The 17,945-nt window shown below is 42.4% G+C and overlaps 1 pseudogene; it reads left to right on the top strand.

Moving 5' to 3' along the window:
• Positions 1 to 1,144: 1,144 nt before the first annotated feature.
• LOC123129168 (disease resistance protein PIK6-NP-like) lies at positions 1,145 to 13,485 on the top strand (annotated as a pseudogene).
• Positions 13,486 to 17,945: the final 4,460 nt, after the last annotated feature.

Genomic DNA, 17,945 nt, shown 5'->3' with positions numbered 1-17,945 from the left:
ATATGATATTTCTTTTCTGAATCATCCAAACTGTGATTAAACCTATGCGGAAGTTTCTTAATTTCAGTAGCGCAAATAATGTGGTAGTGGATAGTAATGTTTACAAAGTATCATTGCTCACTAGTACAGTAATATGAGTGAAACCGTACCACAGATACTGTGTAAATTAACACTGAGAAGGGCAACGGTAACAAAGATGAGATGCTAGCTAGCTACATCGACCTTTGAACGAAACTTGAAAAGGAATAACTCGGGCAATGAAAACTAATACTGCCCCTAGCTAGCTGCCCACCAGCGGCACGTCCCATGCATGCACAGATCCAGAGGAGGGTTGAAATGGAGACAACATTGCCTTGGTTAACTAATGAAAGTTCACGCAGACCAAACGAATCTTGCTGAAATTAGGGCGCATGCATGCATATACCTCGTGTCGGCAAAATCGCTTTTGGTCTCTCTACACGGGCAGCTTCACAATTTGATGCCTTGTCCTCGTTCTTTGTGGTTAATTAACTGGCAATCTCTGGTTGAGACAACTATTGCTCGACTGACATCATGGATTTGTTGGAAAGCAGTGCATTGTTACTTACATCCGTCTCAGTTTATATGGTGTCTATGCATGTATTCTACGCATCAAGTTTGAGTGATTCACTGACTGTCTATGTCGATTTTGAATAAAACTAGTACAAACGAACAACTCGGTAAAGCAAAACTAATACTGCAATGCAACGTACACAGATCTGGAGGAGTTCACGCGGAATCATGGAAACAGAAATTGCTTAACAAATGAGAGGGGATACTTTCTGCCGGCAAATGGTTTCAGATCTCAGCTTAAATTAAGAGCGCACGCAGTTCGACTGACATGGACCAACGTGTTTTTGCCTTCTCTTCGGGGCGCGGGGGGCGGGGGTAGTTTTGCAGATCTTAGAGGGTATCGATCTGTGATTTAACTGAGAACGATCGATTGGAAAGTAGGTACTTCCAAAGGGAAGGAGTAATAGAGAATTAGAGAGTCGGGTATGTCACAATGAAACTCTTAGCCGAAAACAAAACAATGCGTCTTAGTTATGATAATAGGGAGTAATAGCGGTTTAGTGGAAAAGAAAGACAAGGGCCTGGCTAGCGACTTAACTAATCAGATCCCAGACCCAGACGCAGACCTCTCCAGCTCACTAAGGCACTAACTAATTACGTACATTAGACCCCATTGCCTTCTCACTCCACTGCCCACTACTCTGCTTAGATCAGATCTCAGCTGCACGCACCGCAGGCGACCGAGCTTCCTTCTCGTCTGGCAAGCTGCCTCCGCGGCAGATCCATCCCGCGAGGTATACCCCGCCTCCCATTGCCATGCTTCAATCTCCGGGTCGATCGATCTGTAGCTCGTTCGGTGCAGCAATGCTTGGTCTCACCTCCATTATTAATCCATTCTCTTCCAACAAAGCTCAGATCAAGGGAGAGCAGAAGAGGAAATAATCAACTGTTTTCGACGTACACCGTCACCGAAGAAAACTCCAGGCTCCACGACAGGTATGACCCCATCTCTAGTACTCTGCTTCGATCTCGCGGCGGCCGGTGCTGTAGCGATTTGTAGATAGCTTGTTCGGTGTTATAAGGCTTGGGCATAGTGGCTTACTTCCATCAATGCTTTTGGCACTTGGCAGGCTGTAGATTGAGAACACTGTCGCTTCATTAATTGAGGGAGCTCTCAGCTAGCATGGCCATGGAGGCGGCTCTTGTCAGCGTGGCGACAGGGGTCCTCAAACCTGTCCTGGGGAAGCTGGGTGTTCTGCTCGGCAACGAGTTCAAGCGTTTCAAAGGTGTGCGCAAGGAGATCAAGTCTCTCACTCACGAGCTTTCTGCCATGGAGGCTTTTCTCCTCAAGATGTCGAAGGAGGAGGATCCCGATGAGCAGGATAAAGCGTGGATGAATGAGGTGCGGGAGCTATCCTACGACATGGAGGATGCCATCGATGACTTCATGTTGTGTGTTGATGACAAGGACACAAAGCCAGATGGTTTCATAGATAAGATCAAGTGCTCACTAGGGAAGTTGGGGAAGATGAAGGCTCGTCGTCGAATTGGCAGAGAGATACAAGATTTGAAGAAGCAGATCATTCAGGTGGGCGATAGGAATGCAAGGTACAAGACTCGCCAGACCTTCACAAACACCAAAAACGCCACTGTTGATCCTAGAGCTCTTTCTATGTTTGAGCATGCCTCAAAGCTTGTCGGAATTGATGAGCCAAGCATGAGATTATCAAACTGTTGACTGAAGAGGCGTCAATGCATGAGCAACCGAAGCTGGTCTCCATCGTAGGAACCGGAGGAATGGGCAAGACCACTCTTGCAAACCAAGTGTATGAAGACCTCCAAGAAATGTCGGGCCTTCGTATCTGTGTCACGAAATCCAGACATGATGAATATCTTGAGAATTATTCATAGTCGAGTTAGTGGTCTACGTTTTGAGGACACTGATGCAGGGAGCATACAACAAGTCATCATCAATATCAGCAGTTTCCTAGTAGAAAAAAGGTACACATTCTATTTGTGCCTACTTATACTCCTCGAATATATGACATGTTTGTTTCAGAGGTATATTTAAACGTGAGAATACATACTCCGAGGAGTATGGACAATTAGTCGCGCGCACATACACACTATATATATAGGGTAACGCTATTCTAAGCGTCAGTGTAGAATACTTTATTCTACACCCCTAATAACGCTATATACAAAATCAAGTTAAACAATGTATAAAGTGTACTAATTTTGAAAATAATTATTTTACTATCCAAAATTTTAATTACTACATTTAAAAAATTACTATATTTTACATATCACGTTACTATATTTTGCATGTACCGTTACTGGCTCACACTTAGTTTAGCGCTACTCTAAGCCTCAGCGGAGAATAACTTATTCAACACCCCTAGTAACGACATATACAAAATCAAGTTAAACAATGTAAAAAGTGTTGTAATTTTGAAAATACTTATTTTACTATCCAAAATTTTAATTACTAAATTTAATATATATATATATATATATATATATATATATATATATATATATATTGTATTTGCATGTCCCGTTACTAGGGTGTAGAATAAGCTATTCTACACTCACGCTTAGTTTAGCGCTACTCTAAGCGTCAGTGTAGAATAATTTATTCTACACCCCTAGTAACGCTATATGCAAAATCAAGTAAAACAATGTACAAAGTGTAGTAATTTTGAAAATAATTGTTTTACTATTCATATTTTAATTACTATATTTTTTTAAACTTACTATATTTTATATATCACGTTACTATATTGCATTACCGTTACTGGGGTATAGAATAAGCTATTTTACACTCATGCTTAGTTTAGCGCTACTCTATGTATTGCGTTCATATTTTCCAATCTATATTGTTATAAAGAGCAATATGGTTAAATGTACGTGGTGAAGATTGTGCCAATGTCAACTGGAATAAAACAGAGAAAGTACGGAAAACAACCTTCCTATGAACATATGGGTGAGTTTTTTCTTTTCTTTTCTTTTGAAGTTTAGCATCTCCATTAAGTATACTAGATGATGCCCCACTTGTTGTTGCGTGAACCTTGCTAAAAGAATTGCATAAAAATTGCTGCAAAAATATGGAAGCAAATGTAAGCTTAAAAATAAAAATGAAATACAAATGGTGTACAAAAATAGAAACTCTCTAGTACAAAAGTAAATCATTGAGTCTAATAAATCCGGACAGAGATAGTATATAGCACCATATCTAGTGTCACTAATAGTGGAAACTTTCTTCTTTTCGAGCCAAGAACTATAGAATAACTGTTCTACGGTATTTTTTCATTAATATAAAAACTTGTAGCCAAAAATGTATTTTTGAAGTCTTGGTTGTTTTGTTGAAAAAACAAAATAGTACTTTGAGAGGTCAACTAGATGGGGATGACCTCTCCCAACGCCCTTGTCGACTGTGAGGATTACCCATCTCTCTCCGCGGGTGTAGGCCTACCCATCCCACCCTCATCTCTCTCCACGACCTCCCCGCTACCACACCGGCAGCCCACCCTCACACCACCCCCTGTGCTCTGCCAGAATTAATGCATCCTCACATAATGTGTGGGTGATTTCCTTTCGGATGCCAAGGTCGCTTCCCCCAACATCACCCTCTTCCTCGTGTTACTGGCGGCGACCGGGTGCGCAAGACCAAGCTTGGCCTGCACCTTTCCATGGAAGATGCCACGCTGGCAGCGTCGCCGCTTGAGGCTAGCTCGATTCAAATGAGTGGCTCGCCCCCTACCTTGCGCAGTTAAGGGTTTTCATGGGGCTAGGGTAGTCTTTCAACAAGGATGTCCCATTAGGATCAATCGCATAACTCCTAGGTTGCTTCCTGTGCCCGAGCTGTCCACTGCGCGCCTCCCATCCCTCTTGAAAACTCTATTATCCACTCTGACATCGACAACTCGGTCTGCTAGCCTACAACAAATCCTTCGCATTTTTTCCCTGAATCTCATGCCCCTCGAGCCCAGTGCACCCCATGCTCTCTCTCCCTTGCCATGAACGCGGTTCAATCCCAATTCACTTCCCCTGTACATCCTCAATTACCCACTCGTACCTAGAAGTGCCACGCGCAACACCTACTTTTTCGCCTCCTCCCCCGCCTCCTCCTCCAAGACCTCCTCTTCACTCTCACCACATTGGTTTCGGTACCTCCCCTATCACCACTTTATGAAGGACTATCGAGACCTGGTTTGTTGCCACAAGTGTGGCGGCTCGGGCCACAAGCTCAAAGAGTGTGCAGGTATACCTCCCCTCTGTGTACTACGTACCCCGCCATGGGCCCCGCTCGCCCCTCCTCCGCTCCGCCCGCTCACCAGCCTCATGCCATTTTGCACCTTCACTGCCTTACCCCTCTACCCTACATGATGGATCACCACATGCCCCCTCTCGTCAGTAAGCCTCACCCCACGGCATGAAATTTTTCGACGGGTGATGATCATCGATATCGGAGCTACGACGCAACTCCTAGATTGTTCGAACAAGGGTTAAAACACTCCAATCACTTCACACACACACACACACACATGAAGAGACAATTTACCCAGGTACATGCCACCGTCAAGGTGCAACACCTTTGTCCTCGATGGCGATTGGATATGATGGGTGGGGGAGAACTTTTCCCCGAGAAGGGGAAATAGCCCGATGACTGATACCCCAAGAACCTTTCGGGGCATGTTGGGTAGGATTCTTTTACGAAAGGGTCATGGTAGCTTCCTTGGGGTGGACCTAGGGGAAGCCCATATTGGACACCACCGACAACATTACTCTCTCCCCTCTATGCCTGTTTGCTGAAGGGGCTTCCTCCTCTGCCTCGGTGCCTTCCCCATCCCTGGCCCAGCATTTCAGCTCCCCTCCTTGCTCGCATGACATCCGCAATATTTTATCCACCTCCCTGCCTAGGCAGTGCTCGGCCGCACTAGCCTCTCTCCTCGCAGATCCCCTATCCCTCCCTCCACGCCTTTGACACCACCATCTCCACCTTTTTGTGCCAACGCCTCACCTCCTGTCCACCCAAATACCTCGCCTGCTGCATCATACCCCGACTTCTCTTCTGGGAACGAAAGCTCATCCCCCTTGTTCTCTATCCCGGAGGAGGACGTCCGTACTGATTTTATCAAGGTGTTCATGCCTCCTAGTGACACAGACCCAGATTTTTGTCTCATCTCGCCAACATGGAGCCGCTCAATGCCTTCTTCGCACCTGCCCTCAGGGTCAAATGGTCATTCCTTGCGCAGCTGCCATGTGTCCCCTTCGAGATGGTCAACTCCTCCATCGGAGTTACATAGGTGCACTTTGCTTCCCTTGAGGATAGGGAGATAGTGATGCGGGCCGATCCTTTCCCAACTGAGATTGTTGTCATCTCCCTTGCTCGGGAGGAGGAAGTTGAGTGTGTTCCGCCTCACCTGCATGTCATCGTGTCCCTGACAGCTGCTGATTTCCCTATTTAGCACATCAACCATGTAGGGATCCCTGTCGTCTTCAATTTTTGAGATCAAGCCCTCTCCTCTAGTAAGCACATACAACCCATCCAGAGCAATCTTGGTAGGATCGGATCTACCATCATAGTCCTCCAAAACTAGTCCATAGCCATTGAATATGCAAGGGCCTCCATGACCTACTCCTTTCCCATCCCAAAACCCATCTTGAAAAGCAAATAAATTCTTATTGGCTTCTCTGAATTTTGGCGTATACAAAAATCCCCATGCAAACTTCATTATTAACATTGATGTAGAAATGGATCAGAGGAGGGATTAGTGTGCCTGCTCATCGTCAACCATAGAGTTTCTGCCTCTATCCGCTTGACCTCCGCTTTTCCAAGAACCACATCATCAAGTTCATCATCCTGAAGATCTATATGCTTCATCACGTCCTCAATGTTACCCTCCCATCATGGCCCTGTTGCCTCGAGGACTATGGTGGAACCATCCTGATAACCAATCATGCCCCCCTCCCCCGACAAACAACATTCGCTGACGCTAGGGTGGGGAAGGTATGGTGTACTCGATGGTGTAGAGCAATATTGTCGTCGGAGTAGAAAGACCCTAATAGAGAAGGTATTTAAGTCAGTTACACCGGATTCATCATTCCTCTCTTGTACATGATCAAGGGTGGCGAGGTTTCGGAGGCCTGCTTTCTCATTTCGTGATGCATGCCGAGAAGCGAGATGGAGAAGTTGCAGGGACATAGGCCCAGTAACTGTTTGGTGTTGTTTTCCATTTATGCAATTCATTTTGACTATAGGGATTGGCTCGGCTCGACTCGATCACGAAACATGACGCGCGTGCGAGACAAGGCAGGCGCTGGAGGAGGAGTATGCGTGTAAGTGTCTTCTTTTCAACCTCTTAGCGGTGTGTGAGGCAACCAACCTTATCTGTTGACCGAATGCACCATCCATAACTGTGGTGCGACTAAACTTTCTACACTCCCTTATCATGCATGAATGGGCCTATGGGCCTCTGGATTTTCTAAAAAGTATTGAAAAATAGTAAAACGGGCTAAAATCCCAATAGTTCCAATAAATGACTCATATATCGCATCATATAGTTGTGTTTGGATATGAATTGTGCATAAACTAAGTCCTAATGAGTTGGCTGGTCATGTGTTGAGAAGAAAGCGTGTGCCTCCAAAAAAATGATGAGAAAACGATGAAAAGAAAGAAAAAAAAAGTTTGAGAAGAAAGAAAATAACATCAAAGAACAAAAGAGGAAAAGGAATTGAATAAAGTAAGCATAGGAGGGATTTGGTGTGTTTGGATAGGGATTGTGCATAAACTAAGTCCTAATGAGTTGGCTGGTCATGTGCTGAGAAGAAAGCGTGTGCCTCCAAAAAAATGATGAGAAAACGACGAAAAGAAAAAATAGTTTGAGAAGAATAAAAAATAACATCAAAGAACAAAAAAGGAAAAAGAATTGAATAAACTAAGCATAGGAGGGATTTGGACCCCCCCCCCCCCCCCCAACCTCTTGCGTGCCCAATGGCTGCCTTACCAGCTGACCTATCAAAGAACTGTAACACCTGGAGTGACATAGTGATCTAAAGTATCTTATATTTCTTTACAGAGGGAGTAGCTTATACGCTATACTGTAGTGCCAACTGTTTAGCAACCTAAAACGAAAGTATTTGATACCACACCCTTTCAAAGGCTCCAGAAACTCTCTTAGAAACATCAAATTATCAATCCACTTTGTACAATTCTTTGGGGGCCGAAGATGCAATTTTTTTTTGAAGGGACATAGTATTAAGTTCTAATAGAGATCATTTAGTATAAAGATCAATGAAAAAATAGCGTCGCTAATAGTACTACTCCCTCCATTCTTTTATACAAGGCCACTATCAAAAATACATTTTGCATCAATACAAGGCCATCAACAATAATCAAGGCAAAAATTAATGATGTTTCCTCATACTAGCAACTTTTTAATGAACCCTAACAGTACTTACATGCATGCAGTCATAATGACACTCAGCCACTTCCTTCCCATTCATTCATTGCATGCTTGTGCTGTATTAATGATCCCGGTTAACGAAAAGAAAAGTTGACTTGTAAAGGAGTCATTAAATTTTATCTTGGTACATGTAATATGAGTTTCTGGCCTTGCATAAGGGAATGGAGGGAGTATACCGTTCTGAGGGGCTTTTCGGTTTTTGCACGAGGCAACCGAGCCAAACGAGGGCACACCAATTATTTGGCGATCGATTTGGCTGCCCCAGTTTTGTCAGCAAATTGATGTGTATGTGAACTGGCATTGGCCGGTGTAGGCTGGGCACACCAATTTATTGTATGCCCGTCCAAACGCCACCTGAGCCTAGTCAACGATCAAATTTTTGTTCGGGCAGCCGAGGGCTCCAAAGCAAACAGCCTGTGAGTAATGTCTCACTAAATGAAATCAGTGTACAATCATCCACTATAATGTGATATAGTTCAAAGATGCTCAATGGAGCTCGGCCTCGATGGAGGCAGAATTTGAAATGACCAACATTAAAATTTGCACGTTTCAAAAAAATTGAAACAAAATTATACATATACTTAGAGACATAATGCGCAAGTGTGTATATTTTCAGGATGAAATACATTTTTTTTCAGGATGAAATACATTAAAATGAGTGCTACACAAAAGGACAAATATGTGGCTTTTTAGTAGATGGACTATTCCTTCTTAAACTCCATGAATTTGTTTTTTTTTGCACAGATCGCATTTCAAGGAATTTCATCCTGAAATTTTACACACATATACATCACATCCTTGTTTACTTTTACAAAAAAATTATACAAAAATTCAAATGTTGATTTTTTTTCAAAAAATGCGACCTACATAAAGGCCGAGCTCCAAAACTCCCCGCTAGATATAGTTTCGCTATAGAGGATTTTAAGGGCTGCGCTATTTTACCATAGCACACTATTTTTTTCCCTAATAAAGATACATCACAGTGTCTATCTCGCAAAGCGTGAGCCAAACATGGTTAAGTGCTAGCTGATAGTTTGTCGCAAGGTGCCTAGGCACACCTTGGCGTGATTTTTTGAAGCATGATTTTAACACTCATGTCAGCTTTCTTACTGTAATTGTGAACACATTTTCTTTTATTAGTCTATCTTGTTGGTATACTATTTGTATTAGAAGCACGCTGATATGGTCTAAGAATCCATCTGCAGGTATTTTGTTGTCGTTGATGATATATGGGACGTGGAAACTTGGGATGTTATTAAGCGTGCATTTCCCATGACTAGTTGTCGTAGCATCATAATCACCACTACACGTATTCATAGTGTTGCAAAAGCATGCCGTTCATCAACCAATGATGACATCTATAGGATAAAGCCTCTTAATTGGGTGCATTCAAAAGAACTATTTCATAGAAGACTATTTGAATCCAAAGAAGATCTCCCTGCAAACCTTGAAGACGTTTGTAATGAAATTTTGAAAAAGTGTGATGGCTTACCCCTAGCAATCATTGCTATATCTGGCCTATTGGCCAGCAGAGAGAGAACAAAGGATGTGTGGAATCACGTGAAAGATTCAATTGGTCGTGCACTTGAAAGGAATCCCAAGGTCGAAGGAATGATGAAGATATTGTCACTTAGTTACTATGATCTTCCTCCTCATCTAAAAAGTTGTCTCCTATATATGAGTTTATTTCCTGAAGATTCTATTATTGAGAAGAAGGGTCTGATAAGAAGATGGATTGCCGAAGGATTTGTTTACAAAGATTGCATATGTAAGGCATTTGAATTAGGAGAGAGGTATTTTAATGAGCTCGTCAATAGGAGTTTGATCCAACCTGTGAAGCTGGGATTATTTGGTCAGGTGCTTTCTTGTCGAGTTCATGACACAATTCTTGATTTCATAGTATCCAAATCCATTGAAGAGAACTTTGTTACTTTCATTGGTGTCCCAAGTTTATCTATTGGGACACAAGGAAGAGTCCGCCGCCTCTCCATGCAAGTTGAAGGGGGAGGAAATTATGTCATGCCAATGACCCAGGAATTATCTCATGTCCGATCACTTAATGTGTTTGGGAATACAGTAAAAATCCCTTCAATGATGGAGTTCAGGCATTTGCGCAGTATGGACTTTGGAGGATGTAGTTCATTAGGCATTTTGGGATGCAGACAACTAGAAAAACACCATCTTACAAATGTAGGAAGGCTGTTTCAGCTAAAGTACCTCAACATTGCCATGACATTAGTAAGGCAGCTCCCTGAAGAAATTGGACATCTACAGTGCTTAGAGATGTTGGACATAAGGGAGTCAAGGATATACAATTTACCGGCAGGTATTGTCAATCTTGGAAAACTGAAACACTTAATAGTTGACTGTGGTGCTACGTTTCCCGATGAAATCGCTCAGATGCAATCATTGGAATTTTTAAAGTGTGTGTCTGTCCACTTCCAGTCCTATAGATTTCTGGAAGGGCTTGGGCAGCTAAAGAATCTGAGGAAGCTGCATCTTTTTTTTGGTGATGTTGAGCAAGATCAGCAAATAGAAGTTACTTTTTCTTCTGTCCGTAGCCTATTGGCACATAACCTTAGTTCTGTAAGAATGGAGTATGTTGACGACGACACCTTAACGGGTACAGCATGGTGCACTTCCCCACTGCATAACCTCAAAAGACTTGTGGCTGATTATCCCTTCTCAAAGGTTCCGGATTGGGTAAAATCACTAGCCAACCTGCAGACGTTACTCTTGGTAGTGGAGAAAATTGGGAATGAAGGCCTCTGCATCCTTGGAGCCTTACCCGCTCTGCTCACTCTGGATCTCAATGGAAAGGCAGATCAGTCTCCTTTTGAAGATCGAAGGCTAGCAGTCAATGATAAAGCTGGGTTCAAATGCCTGAACATGTTTATTTATCGCTCCCGGAGGGATGGAATGGGTCTCCTGTTTGCGGCAGGATGTATGCCCAAGCTAGAGAAATTGGCGATTTTGTTTTCCGACTGGTCTGAAAATGAGTGTCTCTTCAGTACTCCTGGTGCTTTGGATTTTGGAATGGAAAATCTCCCCAGGCTCGTTACTTTGGAATGTCAATTAGAGTTCAAGGGTATGCAGAGCAGTGCTGTTCTGGCCGTAAAGGCATCCCTGGAGAGAGCAGTCGGCGCACATCCCAACAAACAGCTTACTCTAATCTTCAAGAAGCACTATGGTTGGCGTTGAATCAAGTCCACACATACATGCAGGTACACGTTATCTTCTCATTCATTCTCTAGATTTTTTTTTTCTATTTGTACTAGCTTGTCAAGTTTGTAGTAGTTCTAGTTAATTACTAGTAATCGCTCTTTCTTGAACTGAACAGCTCGTGATTGAAGTCTTGCCATTTTCTTGACAGTTTGGGTTCTAGTACTACCTCTTATGCTTGCAGTTTTTGGCATTGTAATATTCTTAGGACACTTCTGTCTACTTCTGTTAAGTTCTAACTTTTCCAATCGTTTGCAGTGCTACTCTCTTCCTCCAGGTGCTTCGATCGGTAGCAGATTAATTGGGTATTTCTTTTTTTTTTTGCGGGAAGATTAATTGGGTATTTCAGTATCAACACAAAACTGGTATTGGACAGACGCACATACTGCTGCACTTGATGATTGCGTTCTGGTGGATACTACCGGAGAGTCTTCTCTTGCATCTCTCTCGTAGTTGCTCTAAGCATTGTGGAATGAATAGTCACTAATTCCTTGCTGGGTCCCGGGCACACTGCCACTTAAGGTATACTAATTCCCAAGATTCAAGCTGTAGCATGTTACTCACTAAGATGTTAACAACCCATGTCCTCATGATCACTCACTGATTTGATTCAGCCGGTCTTCTTGTGTGGCTGGCAACTTGCCGGAGGTTAGGGAACTCATGGTCTGGAAAGGAGGGGGCAGAAGCCACCTAGAAGAATATGTATGCTGCTGACGCATCGCCCGTGTGGACTTACATCCTTTTGAAGTTTGCTCTTCTTATTTGCACTTTCTGTGAGCCGATTTGTTTCGGTGTTATCTCTGATTGAGCCGGTATTATTTTGCACTTTGCGAACTCTGCTGCATTGTTTCCTTGAAATAATCCGTAACAAAGTTTGGCCACTTGTCGATTAGTTTCAGTTGAGGAAGCGAGCGAAGAATTATTCTTGTCCCGTCACAATTATGTAGTTCAATGCTGTGAATTTCCAGTTTCAGATCATCCATGTTGTCGTTCAAAACTGAATGTCGTCTCTCTCAGTAGCCGCAAACATTTTGCATTTCAGGCATGTTAGAATTTCAGTTCCCTTTCAGATAAGTAAAAAGGGCAACATATGCAACAAATTTGACTCGAAAAAAAATGCAGTCTCCTGACAGAGTTGCTGCCTGGAGCTGCTCCTGCTCGCGCACCCCCTTGGTCTTCGTTGGGTAATGCAATCCATTTCTTCTAGCTTAAGCAGCAGTTTTTTTGCTGGGATACTCTTTGAGATGTTACGCCCTGTTAACTGACTCACAAGTCTATTCTTGAATTTCTGTTTCCTGGCCTCATATACATCATCAGGCTGTCTGTCTTTGCAGCTCAAAGGTTCAACCGTGCTCTGCCCTGCTACTATTTTCAAATGGGCTAGTGCCGTTGCGAAAAAGCTAATTAAATTGCGAACTTTAACACTGGTATGTTATTTTTCTGGTCCTTTTTCCAGTGATACGTCTTGGTGATGTTGGCGAGAAGACGCTCCCTGTTTCCTGAAAGAAGATGACGCTGATGGATTTGAACCTATCCTGAACTCAGTGAATGCAGTGTCAGCTCTCGGTCTCTTGAGGACGCTCTGATGCATTTGTTCCAAAGTTTCGCAGATGCTTCACTGGCAGATTGGGTGCTTCGGTGTCCCTGCTGACAATGGACACAAGAAATTATCTTGTTGAATGGGGTTAAGAGGGGCTGCTGCACTGCATGATGGTGCTGGACACTGCATAACACGAGAGGGGCTTCTATTGCTCGCATCAGTATGTCACCAAGCCAAAACCCATTAACATCACCAAACATGAGAGTTGCTCCTGGCTCCTGCTCCTCATCCGATTTTGGAAACAATTTTCAGAGTTTTCAGCTACATTCTTGTGTCAACAAGAACATTTTCTGCGGTGGATGTGTCTAAGTTTCAGCTGGCATGCCGGTGCTGCTTGTTTCCTCGAGGAGGGGGTCAACTGTGCCTGCAGGTCCTTGCCCAGTTCTATCTTTACTGTTGCTGAGATGCAAGCACCGGTATTATTTTGAAATCGGCTCTCTCTGTCTGTGTACACGGTATGTCATTCGAGAAAGCTACTGTATTTAACATGCCAACTGTAATGGCTCTCTCTGTGTACACCGTATGCCATCCGGGTTGTTATTTTCCTTCCTCCTTTTTTTTCAGTGATACATCTTGGTGATGTTGAAAATGGACGAAGATGATGCTGATGTATTTTTGCTTACATGCCTATATATCACTGTTGCAACATGATGTTAACAATCATCTTCAGACCTACTGTATTTCCCAGCAGATGCTTCAGTGCCAGATGAAAATTCCTTTGTCCTGGCTGATGATTTGGACACTCTCTCTCCGTGAAGATGATGCTGATGGGGTAGGAAATAACTAACGATTATTAGGAGCTGTACTCCAAACTCATAAGGACCACCCTGAACACATTGAGTGATGATTAATGCACTGACAGCTCTCTCCTGAGGACACAAAACATTTGTAGCAACGTTTCACCACCTGATTCATTTGATGATAAGGAGTTTGGAACTCGACGTGTATATGCTTTGTGGCGGGGAAACAGGCCAAGAACTAGGAACATATATCTCTAACAGGAGAGTTGCTGCTGGCTGTTTATACTGAATCTGTCTCTCTACTGCAACAGTTTTCACGAGTATGACACACCATTATATTGTACAGTAGTACTGTATGTGTTAGCAATGAACTGTAGCTTAAGCGACGCTATGACACACCATTTTATTCCTCGGCATGATAGCAAAGGATTCAGACCCAGGCTGAAAGTATACTTAGTTAATGACAGCGCATGGGTCGATCAGTCAGGTATACTTAGTTAATAACAAAGGATAGGACAACGTGGGTGGTCAAGAGGGATTGAGGGAAGGTGTGTAAGTAATTTATGCCAGAAAAACTCTACCTAATAACACCATTAATTGGCTCGGTCTTGCCCTTTTTTATCATTCGAATACATTTTCCAGTTTTCAATAGTTGATCGATGTTAATGATGCAACGATTACTGAGTATGCCAAGTCACGTAGGGCGACCTTAGGATTGGTGACGGCCAATCAACGAGTCTTTGGGAAGACATCTGGTTGGATGACACTCCATTAGATCTAGAATACCCTACCACATATAAAATTGTGTTCAGAAAAGAGGATTCAGGCTTTTGTTCTTGGGATAGCCCCTTGAACATCCAATTTTGCAGGGCATTACTGGGTGACAAATGGACTTAGTGGATCCATTTGGTTTCTAGATTGATGTAGTTAATCTAATTCAGAGGTCAGATTCATTCTAGTGAAGGTTAACCAGAAATGATGTCTTCAATGTGAAGTCCATATATGCTGATCTTAAGGTTTCTGGACATATTTTTCGCAAAAAAACATATTTGAGAAACAAATGTTCCTTCCAAGATCAAAGTTTAATGTGGTTTTTGTAGAGAGAGGTAGTTCTTACCAAAGGCAACCTTGCTAAGCATAATCGGCATGACATCAAAAATATTTCTTTTGTGATCAGGAGTAGATAATTTATCATTTATTTCTGTCATGTTATATACTCCCTCTGTTCCTTTATATAAGGTGTATTTGTTTTTTCAAAAGTCAAACGAGTGCATGTTTGACCGAGTTTTTAGAAAAAATATATCAATATCCACAATACAAAATTTATATCATTGGATTCATCATGAAAAGTTCATATTTTATCTATTAGGTATTGCAGATGTTGTTATTCTATTCTCTAATCTTGTTCAAACATTCTAATGGTTGACTTGCACGGAAACCAATACACCTTACTGGAATGGAGGGGAGTACAATTTAGCACCACCAACAAGTGTTTCAAATTTGTCTGAAAACTGGTTAGGTGGTATTCACCATAAGTTGAAGGACCAAATCTGTGTCAGAGTTTGTGACACTCTTTGGGCAGTATGGAATTGCTGGAATTATGTCTTTAAATTTTTTGCAGGTTATATAGAGCTACGGCTTCAATCCGTATGTGGTCATCAATGCAATGTGTAGGCGCGCGTGGATTTATGAGCTCTGGGTGCAGTCGGCTCGGTTGCGCAGGGTTTGTTCAACCAATTAATTTAGCTGGCGAGCCACTCGTATATTATGTGGCTGGGGTATGTAATCTCGGGTTTGACCACTTGTGGTCGTGTTTTCCGTTTATTTGTTTTACTGTCGAGTACTCGGTGACTTCAACTTATTTCATGTGTAACAATATGGTTGTGTGCATTGTGCGATGAAGAGACTGGGTATTCCCCTTTCCCAAAAAAAAAAAGAAAGAAAGAAAACTCGTAGGTCGACCTAACGCCAACACGCAACAGCTAACTAGCATTCCTTGGGATGCATATCTGGAGCTGAGAAATAACCAAGCAACTGCTGTTGGCTTCTTCCTCTTGTCAATAATATCTGGGGTTTCGTTTGTAGTGCTAACGCGCTCAATCTTATTTTACTAGCCAATAATTGCACAACTTGTGGTATTTAAAAATGATAATCTTGGAAGCATTAAGCAGGCCGGGATTAGTAATATAATTGGGATGACGATGCAGAAGTGATTAGCTTGTTGGCGGCCAGTGCGGCTATAAGGCTGATGCTAGGAGCACTCATTCGACCGACACTTCTACCACACCCAATCATCCACACAACATTAGCTTAAGAGACAATATTGGAGAACTTACTTTGGTGATAATGTTGCTCCTCGCTGGACAACATTAGAGAAGTTACTTTGGTGATAAAAAATTATTTTCCTTCTTGTAATCAATTTGGGATTTTTACTGTGATCAAGAGACCTGTAATCAAATCGGAGCATAAGGTTAACATCTGGACAGTTGGTGGAGAGGCATATGCGTGGAGTTTGTCCATGAAACTCCCGCCTGCTTGCCTAGAAGAAAACAAGAGGAAATTTTCAACACGGCTGGTGCTGATGCAGCATCTTCAAAGATATCATTTTATTCTTCGGCATGATAATGTTTATTATATGAAAGGATTCGCACCGGAACTGAAAGTATATATATATATATATATATATATATATATATATATATATATATATATATATATATATATATATATATATATATAGTTAATGATGTGCGAGCGGTCAAACGTCTTATCCTTCTAGGGGCGACGTGTTCATGTTATATAGGAGGGAGCCAAAATCCTAGATGGCTTTACATGGTGCCGTTACAAGAGATAAGAGAGAATCAAGATATAACTTGAGAGAGAAGAAAAAGGGGGAGATAGTTACAGCAATATCTCATTCAAACTACCTCCTAGCTCTATCTCTATATCTCAACAATATACCAACCGCATAGGTGTTTAACACCCCCCTTAATCACAACTTCATCAAGTTGAGATTATGCTTAAACTCTTCAAAACTTTTTATAGGCAGGGCTTTAGTAAACCCATCGGCAACTTGATCCTTGGAGTGAATGAACCGAATATCAAGCTGTTTCCGTGCAACTCTTTCTCTGACAAAGTGAAAATCGATCTCTATGTGCTTTGTTCTGGCATGAAAAACTGGATTTGCAGATAAGTAGGTAGCTCCAAGATTATCACACCATAAGCATGGAGCTTGAGAACTTTTTATACCAAGTTCTTTTAGCATTGATTGAACCCATATGATTTCAGCTGTAGCATTTGCCAGTGCCTTGTACTCTGCCTCTGTGCTAGACCTAGACACTGTGCCCTGTTTTCTTGCACACCATGAAATCAAGTTTGGTCCAAAAAATATTGCAAATCCACCAGTGGAGCGCCTGTCATCCAGGCAGCCTGCCCAGTCAGAATCAGAGAAAGCACTAACAAGAGTGGAGGATGACTTGCTGAAACTAAGACCAATGCTCAAAGTATGTTTGACATATCTGATAATGCGCTTTGCAGCAGTCCAATGCACAGTGGTAGGTGCATGCAGAAACTGACATACCTTGTTGACAGCAAAAGAAATATCAGGCCTTGTTAGAGTCAAGTACTGTAATGCACCTACCAAACTCCGGTACTTTGTACTATCCTCTTGATTCAAAAGTTGCCCTTCTGTGAGAGATAGCTTTTCTGAGCTGGATAATGGAGTGAAGGAGGGTTTACAACTTTGCAGGCCTGCCTTTCTTACCAAGTCTGTTGCATACTTCTGTTGAGAGAGATGAAGTCCATCCTTGTGTTTCTTCACCTCAATTCCAAGAAAGAAATGCAAATCTCCAAGATCCTTGAGAGCAAATTATGCACTTAAATCCTTCAACAATGATGCAATGGCCTCACTAGATGAACTTGTAACGATAATATCATCAACATAAATGAGAACAAATATGCATGTATTGAGCCTATTGTAGATGAACAGTGAGGTATCTGACTTGGAAGGGACAAAATCAAGTGATTGCATCTTGTGACTAAGACGGGAGTACCACGCCCGGGGGGCTTTCTTCAAGCCATAGAGTGTTTTATCAAGTTTGCACACAAATGAAGGATTAGATTTTCTCTCAAACCCAGGAGGCTGTTTCATGTACACCTCTTCTTCCAGAACACCATGGAGAAACGCGTTCTGCACGTCTAGCTGTCTGAGACTACATCCTCTAGACACAGCAATAGAGAGAACAAGTCTGATGGTAGCAGCTTTCACAACAGGGCTAAAGGTATCCTCATAATCAATACCATATCTCTGTTTAAACCCTTTTGCAACAAGCCTCGCTTTGTATCTGTCAACTGTTCCATCAGATTTTCTTTTAACTCTGAACA

The sequence above is a fragment of the Triticum aestivum genome, chromosome 6A (genome assembly GCF_018294505.1).
Source record: "Triticum aestivum cultivar Chinese Spring chromosome 6A, IWGSC CS RefSeq v2.1, whole genome shotgun sequence".
Taxonomy (NCBI): Eukaryota; Viridiplantae; Streptophyta; class Magnoliopsida; order Poales; family Poaceae; genus Triticum; species Triticum aestivum.
The sequence above is the reverse complement of the archived record's forward strand: the minus strand, read 5'-3'. Positions and strand labels throughout refer to the sequence as shown.